The sequence below is a fragment of the Rhinolophus ferrumequinum genome, chromosome X (genome assembly GCF_004115265.2).
Source record: "Rhinolophus ferrumequinum isolate MPI-CBG mRhiFer1 chromosome X, mRhiFer1_v1.p, whole genome shotgun sequence".
Taxonomy (NCBI): Eukaryota; Metazoa; Chordata; class Mammalia; order Chiroptera; family Rhinolophidae; genus Rhinolophus; species Rhinolophus ferrumequinum.
The window spans coordinates 37,733,166-37,740,305 of record NC_046284.1 but is presented as its reverse complement, the minus strand read 5'-3'; positions in this window follow the sequence as shown (position 1 = coordinate 37,740,305).

The following is a 7,140-nucleotide window of genomic DNA, read 5'->3' as shown; positions in this document are numbered from 1 at the left end:
TAAGACAAAGAAAATGCAGCTCTTCCCTGCTACAACCTGGAACCTCTCCTGAGGGAATTGTGACAAGGTCCCATCATGCCTTTCCACACAACTTCCTATGTGAAAGACCTATTGTCACAGCAGGTCTGGCAGTCTCCATGGGGTGCTGCCTCAGGAGATGGCTTCCCTCCCTCTCTGCTCTGAGTGTTCAATGACCTACTTAAAGGCAGAGAAACCAGTTCAGGGTTTGTGTCTCTCCCAGTGCCTCTTACAGTTGGCTCTCCAGGGCCTTTCTAGGCACCTCTTCCAGCCTCTCCTCAGTAGGGACAGCTGGGGGTGGAGTGTGGAGGGTGCTTTTCTTCTTACTTATCCCACAGGCCCAGAGTGTCCTGGGAGGCTCACTCAGAGACAGAAGAGAAGCAAGTCAGGACTTCCCCGGAAAACAGGCTGAAGAGGAGTAGCCGCCCCCCACCCCCACCATCCCACACCCATCCACCCAACCTCCCACCCAGCGTCTGGATGTTTTCCCCTCCAGGGTCCCATCTCTCCACAGCTGACCCCAACAGGTCTCTGATAAATAAGACCGAAATGTGAGAATACACATGCTGCTTGGGAGAGGGAGTACTGGAAGCCATTTGCTTGGATTAGTTCATCCATTTGCGATGCAGTCTGCCAACTTGGAAAACAGAGAGCAGCTCTGTGGCCAGTAAGGTTTGAATGGGGGAGAGGTTGCAGGGTGTATGGGGGCTGTTGAGCAGTCAGCAAGTCATTCAGCAAGTGCTTGCTGGGTGCCTCCTCGTATCTGGCCTCATGCTGTGCCCCCAGGGCCACTGTGCCTGCCTTCCGGTTACTCCCAGTCTAGCATGAGGAGACAGAGCTCTTAGGGAAGTGGTATGAGGACAACAGCATATGCTCAGGCCAGTCAGTTTTGGCTTCCAGTTAGCCTGTGGACCTTCAACAACTCACTTAACTATTCATTCATTCATTCATTCACTCATTAACCATTCCTTCACTTAATAAATGTTTATAAAGTACCTATTATGTGCTGGGCACTAGAGATACAGTAGTGAACAAGACAAGCTCTCTGCCCTTCTGGAGTTTATAGCCTAATGGGGGAGAAAGAGGAAGGTGGGTCTTTCGATAGGGTAGTTAAAAGAGGCCTTCATTACCATGAGGCCACAACCTACCTCTTAAAGACCCACAGATGCTTTCCAGTTAGTGCTGCCAAGCCTGAAATCTAAATGTTTTGAAGAAACTCCCAACATTTTGCAGACATATAAGACTCAAAAATGGGTCCCTAGCACCTCATAAAAACCTTCTCCCTTCACAGGGCCTCTCACTCATAAAGGAAGGTTTGAAGAGGGAAGAAAGAGGAGGGTGAGTTTGCAGTGAGGCCTCTGGAACATCCAGCTGTTCAGTCAGTGTGTCATTTGGTAACCCCTTCCTCCCAATAGCTCCATAAAGTTCCTCCCTGTCTTTTAAAGTCATAGTAGCTTATGACTAGTTCGTTCTACTTTCCTTCATTCATGTACTCAAGAAGAATCTACTGAGCAGCCACAAAGAGCTGGCATTTCTCTGGGAGCTGGAGATTTAAGGATGAACTAGATAGCAATGGCCTCTTGGGAAGCTTAGAGTGTAATCAGTGGAAGTGACAGAGATTTAATTAATTTCATAGATAACTAATTAATTACAATTGTGCTAAATGCTTTGAAAGAGATTATAATAGGGAGGCCACCGATGAATGGAGGAGTCAGGGTAGGCTTTACTGAGGAGGTGACATTTCAAGCTGAAACCTGAAGGATGAGCAAGATTTGGCTAGGTGGGGAGGCAGGAGAGGGAGAGGTGCCGTCTTACAGAGGACACAGCAAGTGAAAGCCCAGAGGCCAGATGGTGTGGTACTTTCAAAGAATGGAAAGCATCCAAGGGTTGGGGATTTGTGAAGTTAAAAGAGAGGCTCAATATGAGTTCATGGGAGATAGGCAAGGAGGGACCAGACAAATGGGGCCTCACAGGCTGTGAGAAGGATTTGGGTTGCAGTTGAAGAACTTTGCGGAGCCACTAAAGGGCTTCTGGCAGAAGACAGGACCAGGTTTGCATTGGTTTTGGCTTTCGGGGACAGCCAAGAGTGGAAACGGGGAGACAGTTGGAAAGCTGCTACCAGTGGGAGATAATGACAGTAGCCTCGATTAGTGGGGCGTGGTGAAGATGGAGAGCAGTGGACAGAGACCAGACACATTTAGGAAGTGGAATCAACAGGACATGTGTTGGATTAGCAGTGGAGCTTCAGGGAAAGGAAGATTCATTCTCATTCTCTAGAGTCAAGGGTGAGAACACTTAAGAGAAAATCTTCAGAACCTCAGGTTTGATAAATTTCTTAGACATACCAAAAGCACTCTCCTTAAATGAAAAAATAATCAAACTATCAATACATGCAATGACTTGGATGGATATCAAAGGCATTATGCTCAGAAAAAAAAAAAAAAAACCTCTAAAAGTCATGTACTGTATGATTCCATGTGTATAACATTCTTGAAGTGACAAAATTAGAGCGAGAGAACAGATTAGTAGTTTCCAAGGGTTAGGCATGCGTGTGGTGGTAAGTGGATGTGACTATATAGGAATAGCTGGAGGGAGATTTTTGTGGCAATGGCATAGTTCTGTGTCTTGATTTTGATGGTGGGTACACATGTGATAAAATGACATAGAACTACATACACACATTATACCCATGTCAATTTCCTGGGTTTGATATTGTACTATAGTAACATAAGATTTAACCAATGGGGCAAACTGGATGAAGAATACGCAGGAAATCTCTGTATGATATTCACAACTTCCTGTGATTCTATACTCATTTCAAATTTTTTTAATTAGAAAAAAAGAGAGACAAAACACAGTGCCTACCATGTAGAAAGAGTTTGATGAAATGAAGCTACTATTAAAACCAGGTATTGCCCCCGCACCATTTTCAGGAATCCTCTAGCTCAGCCCTGTGGGCAGAGAACTAAAAGGGCCTATGCGTAGGGTGACATTCATGAATCTGGGAGACTTAGGCTGTGTTAAATAAAGGGGAGAAAGGGAGAGGGTAATGGCATCTAAAAGGGCTTTTTTTAATTAAAACCACAAAATAGGCAAATTAGAAGTTGAGATTACAGAAGGAGTACCCTTTAAAGTTCTTCAGAATACCAGCCTGCATTTATGAATTCGTTTACACACATTAACGCTTTAATGAAAAGTCTGAGGAGTGAAAGTCAGGGAAGTCTTAGCATAAGAAGCCCTCTTGGTGGCACATCAGTCAAAATGACCATGTCCTACTAAGACCATTTCTTTAATAACTGCTGCTGACCAAAACTCACTTTTTTCTTTCATGTGGAATGGGCTAGGATTTAGGGGACACAGAGTTGAATCTTCTTCATCCAGTTCTTTCCCATCGATTGGTTGTTACTTGGTGTTTCCCCCTTAAAGTTTCAGTCCATCTGCTTAAGGCCAGACTTCCTGTTACAACCCTAATCTTACCTAAATGTAGAGTTTGATAGGGGGAGACTACGACAGCGCTCAGCTAAGGGAAGAAGGGAACAGAGGATATGGGTCAGAAAGGGGAATTCTTCCCTTTGTGGCCTTTGTGGACAGCTCATCTTGTCGAGGCACGTTCCCTGCCCTTCTTTTTCATTGCTGAGAGCTCAGTGCAGCAGGGCAGAGCAAGCAGTCTGATGATGATGATGATGATGATGATGATGATGATATGAGCTACCACATTTTAAGTACCTACTATGTGCTAGAAACTATGCCTACATTTTCTGTAATTTTCACAAAAAATCTTACCAAGAAGGTACTATTTTTAGCACCTCTTTAAAGATAAAGAAACAGCTTCAGAGAGGCCAAGAAACTTGGTATAGCCAGGTTAGGAACCCAGGTCTAGTGTGACTCCAAAGCACTGCTTTGAAAGAGACTATAGTAGGGAAGACCTCACCCAGTGGAGGGGTCAGGGTAGGCTCTCCAGAGGAAGAGTCCAAAGGACTCTTCTCCACACACCACCTCCACGTTCAGGAGCCAGCCAGAACTTGCTCAGCCACAGCTGTTAGTCTCCAATTTCCCTAGTTACCTGCTTTATAATGGAGATGAGATAAAGAGCCAGGGGATGATCAGGACCCCACCTAAGTCACATGTTTGGTTTCAAACCTCTTGAGTTATCAAGTTGGGCATCCCCCAACCATCACCCAGAAACCCAGGTGACCTAAAATCTCAGCAGTATAATTTCAGGGTGCCTACCCCTCCCCTCATTTGCTAAACCTGAACTTCCATCCTGTCTTTAGCTTAGGGTACCCCTTTTTCCTGTGTGGAGTAGGGAACCAGTTTGGTCCCCTCACTGCCAAAATGTAACCCCGCCCCCTTGAGAGTCCACCTTCTATGGTATTCTCACAGTGAATCCCAAGTGAATCTCAAGTAGGAAAAAGCTTTTGATGGATGTGGAGATGAAGAGAGGTGGGCAACTTGGAAGGGAATAAGACCATGCTTGGATGAGGGTGGCCTCAATGGTGATGGTGGTATGCTAATGAAGGTATTAACTTTATGGATGTCTCAGAGGGGAAAATCAGTGTCTCCAAAAGTAGCCAAACAGTAGGCTTAAAGTCTTTATGCAAAGAAAACCAACAAATGAAAACCTGGGCATTGAAGACCACTAACCTTAATAGTAGTTGACTCTGGGATAGAGAAGTACAGAGATATGTATGTATGTATGTATGTGTATATATGTATATGTATATATATATATATATATATATATATATACACACACATATATATACATATATATATACAAAAATGTACATACAGTTTAAGAAAGAAAAGACTGTGTTAAAATTGTAATACTCAATATATACCAATAACAAAAGATGAAAAGATGAATACAAGTCACGTTTGACTTCTGCAATTACAAGAGGTTCTCAAAGTGGTTACCATCAGTGTCCAAACACTTCTGATTACAGAGAGCTGACTGCTTGAGCAATGCTGGCAAAAGTGTCCACTTGTATCGCTGCACATGCCGTTTCAATTTCTTCCCAAAGTACCACCATTGTAGCTGGTTTTCTATTTTACACCACATCCTTTAACACCTCCCATAGGTAGAAGTCAGGGGGTGTTAAGTCAGGAGAACGTGGGGAAAACTCAACCGCACCTCTTTGTCCTATCCATTGTCCTGGCAAATTCTCATGGAGGTAAGCTGTCATGTCTTGGTGGTCTTGTGCTCCTCGAATGACAACCATGCTTCTCCATTTTCTTTGATTGTCCTGCCTGTGGCAAGATGACACTAGCATGCATTTGATAATGCCATCTTTTGAGCAAATGTCATACTACACATTGTTACCATAATTAAATTCAACTTCAAAAAGTAACACACAGATAACATCTCTTAAAATATATATACATTTTTGGTGCCCCTAGTGTGTGTGTGTGTGTGTTTAATTGTACTATAATATGAGGATTATATGAAGATTAATATAAATTGACTGAGAAGCATCCTCTGTTTCATATATGAAGATTATAATATAATATAACATAATATAATATTATAATGTAAATTGACAAAGAGAGAAGCATTACCTGCCATCCAGGAGCTGGCCTGGCACTATCAGTTAGGCCTTGGTGTAGCTAGCACCTGGCCCTGTACTCACAAGTGGGCCTTGGTGTTCTGTTGAATATAAACAATTTCCAAAGTAGCAATTTCAGACAAAACCACTCTGTGACAGAGTAGCAAAGGCAAAAATAAAACTTCTCCTTAATCATGTCTGAACCCAGACAAAACATGCACATTGTCCAAGCCACAAAACTGACCAAACATTCCACTTTCCTGGCTAATATGAGTGGCAGCTACATCTTTACCAAATATCTTTGGCTACACCCTAATCTACCCTCCTTCTAAATAAAATTTATTGCAATAACCAGTCATAGAATTCCTCTGCTTCCTGATGGTATCCAATTCTAGAGGAAACCCTACTCCCTTAAATGCTCCCAAAATCACAGTGCACAAGTCCAAATCCCATAAGTACATTCTATTTTCTACCCTCTCCCTTGAGATGGCCACAATTCCCTAAGGTTTACATTATTCCTTCCTGTCTCACTGTTGGAGAATATTGAGTGAGTGTGTGTGTGTGTGTGTGTGTGTGTGCGCGTTAGACATGTATAAACAAATATAACTGCATCTTTGGTCTTAGTTCTAAACTTTTCACTTAACATTAAAATGGAGCCTGGGTTGGACATCTGACAAACAGTGAAATCTCGTTAATGGAAAGAGCCATAATTCACTAGGAATAATCTTAACAAAATATGTGAAGGACCTATACAGTGAAAACTATAAGACATTATTAAAAGAAATTGAAGAAGACACAAAGAAATACAAAGATATTCCATGTTCATGGATTGGAAGAATCAACGTAGTTAAAAGAGCCACATTACCCAAAACAATATACAGACTCAATGCACTCCCCTTCAAAATCCCAATAGAATCTTTTTGAAAAACTAGAACGAAAAAAAAAAATCATCAGATTTGTATGGAATCACAAAAGACCCTGAATAGCCAAAGCAATCCTAAGAAAAAAGAACAAGGCTGGAGGAATCATGCTTTCTGACTTCGATTTATACTACAAAGTGACAATAATCAAAACAGCATGGTATTGGCAGAAAAACAGACACACAGACCAATGGAACAGAATTGAAAACCCAGAAATAAACCCACATATATGACAGATAATTTTTGAAAAAAGAGCTAAAAACATGCAATGGAGAAAGAAAGCCTCTTCAAAAAATGGTGCTCCGAAATTGGAAAGCCACAAGCAAAGGAATGAAAATAGACTGCATTTGTCACCATGCACCAAAATTAACTCAAGATGGATCAAAGACTTAAACATAAGACCTGAAACAATAAATCGCACAGAAGAAAGTATAGGTACCAAACTTATGGACCTTAGGTTCAGAGAAGATTTTATGAATTTGACCTCAAAGGTAAAGGAAGTGAGACGTCATCAAAATGGCGGTGAGAGGTGAGCCTCTGTAAAGCTCCCTTGGAATTTACAACTAATCGAACAACAATAACTCCACAAAGGACTCCCTGCACAGCAGACAGGCAAGACGAAAAGGTCCACTACTGAATTCACCGAAAAATGGGCG